Genomic DNA, 2,874 nt, shown 5'->3' with positions numbered 1-2,874 from the left:
GACCAATCAGTGTTTCAGAACTGAACCCCCTCGTAATTCACTGATTTATAGAGTTAGTTGGATGTTTTGATCAATATTATATGCTGTTTTAAAGCTCACTTTTAGATGATGCACACCATGATGTGTGTGATTGACTTACTTTAACAGATACTTTTATTTTGAAGATTCTCCAACATGTACAGTGGAACAGAATGTTGTTTACTGGGACAATCTGTTTATATTAAATAATGTTATATTTTAAATATATTTAACACTAATATAATATAATATAATATAATATAATATAATATAATATAATATAATATTACTACACTACCATTGGAATATTCAGGGTCAACAAGATTTTTTTATGTTTTTAAAAGAAGTCTCTTATGGTCACCAAGGCTGCATTTATTTAAACAAAAATACAGTAAAAACAGTAATACTATGTAATATAGCAATATAATGGGGAATCAGGCCAAAATGCCAATTTCGGTGACATCAGCCCCTGAAATTCATAATGTGGATGGGTGAAATAGCCCATAATGAAAATCTCTTTTTATTTATAAAACCTAGTATAGTCTGTAATGTTTATTCAAAGATTCTCCAACCATTTACACATATACATTGAATTTTGTTTACTGGGACAATACATTTATCATTTATATTTTAAATGTAATGTAATGTAATGGGGGATCCAGCCAAAATGCCAGTTTTGGTGATATCAGCCCATGAAATTTATAATGTGAGAGGGCGAAATACCCCATAATGAATATGTCTTTTTATTTGTAAAACCTGATATGGTTCATAATGTTATATTATGGACTATAGTTTACGTATTATCACATATATGAGTTGAAATGTATTTTATTTTATTAGTTTGTTTATTTTAACAAACTAATTTTAATTATTTAACTATTTGAATTTAATTATTTGACATCATATGACACAGAGTGAATGGCTAGAAAAATATGTCCTTATAAATGTCAAAAAAAAAATTTAAATCAGAGGCATTATTACACCTTAACAGTTTTTTTTTCCCGTATAAAACTGGCAGGTGCTTAGTAAAGTGCCAATGAGAGGTGGAAAAAACATCAGGTGAAAAGTGACGACGCAGCCCTGTATAAACATAACATAATTGACAATATATACAGATCTATTCGATTAAGATGATTAGGATTTTAGATATCTACAAGTATAGGTGTTCTTCATCTTCACCTGTACCCCCCAAGAGATTGTAAAAAAACAAACAAGAAATGCCTTTGGCTGTCACACTTGATTAACAGCAGTCAGTCGTTGAATTATACATATGTGGTAGAGCTTACATGAAAGCATTTGTTTGACTGTGAATACATACAGCTTTATGTCATTTATGCATAAGTTTGTCTTTCATCGTGTCAATAAACTACTCAGTACAGAGGAAACAAATCTTCTCAAGGTTAAGTCCTTGAGGAAATTAGCGTGCAGTTGTGACCTTGTGGAGGACTGTATTTTGGGACGAGCCCACAGTGTTGCGTGTCTCTATCCCATGAAGAGGGCTGTGACAGATGACGGGGCATTCTTTCATCCAGCGCTTCTTCACTTTGAAGCACTTTGTGAGCAGCTGCAAGCGATCTGAAATCTATTAACACCCGCTACTCTCTCAAAAACACATTTCCTGAGGATGTGAAGATGCAGTGACGTGTGTGTGTGTGTGTGTGTGTGTGTGTGTGTGTGTGTGTGTGTGTGTGTGCTCGCTTTATGCCCCCTCTGTATAATTACATGCAGGAAACATGATGCCAATGATGGATTTCTACAAGGGTTAAAAATACTTCCATGATATGTTTGGGGAAAAGGATGCTGCAAAGAGATGCTTGTTTGCTAGTCCTAGCTGATTTTAGATCTCACATCCTGGCCAAGCTGGTCTGATTTCCCAGCCTGGCCTGGTTGAACTTCTAAACCCAGCCAACAAACCATTCTGACCAGGCTGAGTGACTGAACAAGATCAGCAACCATCTTAGGCCTTAGGTTTAAAGGGATAGTTCACCCCAAAATGAAAATTCTGTCATCATTTACTCACCCTCACCTGTATGAGTTTCTTCTGTTGAACACAAAAGAAGATATTTTGAAGAATGTCATTGACTTCCATAGCATACTTTCCATACCATTGAAGTCAATGACTATCAGCAACTGTTTATATATCTTCTTTAGATGCAGCGACAAGTGTGTGTGAGTGTGTGTGTTCGCTTTATGACCCCTCTGTATAATTACATGCAGGAAACATGATGCCAATGATGGATTTCTACAAGGGTTAAAAATACTTCCATGATATGTTTGGGGAAAAGGATGCTGCAAAGAGATGCTTGTTTGCTAGTCCTAGCTGATTTTAGATCTCACATCCTGGCCAAGCTGGTCTGATTTCCCAGCCTGGCCTGGTTGAACTTCTAAACCCAGCCAACAAACCATTCTGACCAGGCTGAGTGACTGAACAAGATCAGCAACCATCTTAGGCCTTAGGTTTAAAGGGATAGTTCACCCCAAAATGAAAATTCTGTCATCATTTACTCACCCTCACCTGTATGAGTTTCTTCTGTTGAACACAAAAGAAGATATTTTGAAGAATGTCATTGACTTCCATAGCATACTTTCCATACCATTGAAGTCAATGACTATCAGCAACTGTTTATATATCTTCTTTTGTGCTCAATATATAGAATTTACATTGAGCACGAGTGCTTTAGGTGCGGAGAGTCTGGCTTTTTCAAGTTGACGGTGTAAATTTCCATTTGTCCACTAGATGGCGATTATGACAATCATTCACCACTCCTGGAAACTTACAATCAGGGCTTTAAGTCAACATCTGTAAAATATCTGTGCTTCTGAGAAAACACAATCAGTGACGGTATTAGTTATACT

The sequence above is a fragment of the Sinocyclocheilus anshuiensis genome, unplaced genomic scaffold (assembly GCF_001515605.1).
Source record: "Sinocyclocheilus anshuiensis isolate Anshui unplaced genomic scaffold, SAMN03320099.WGS_v1.1 scaffold97, whole genome shotgun sequence".
NCBI classification, from domain to species: Eukaryota; Metazoa; Chordata; class Actinopteri; order Cypriniformes; family Cyprinidae; genus Sinocyclocheilus; species Sinocyclocheilus anshuiensis.
The sequence above is the reverse complement of the archived record's forward strand: the minus strand, read 5'-3'. Positions refer to the sequence as shown.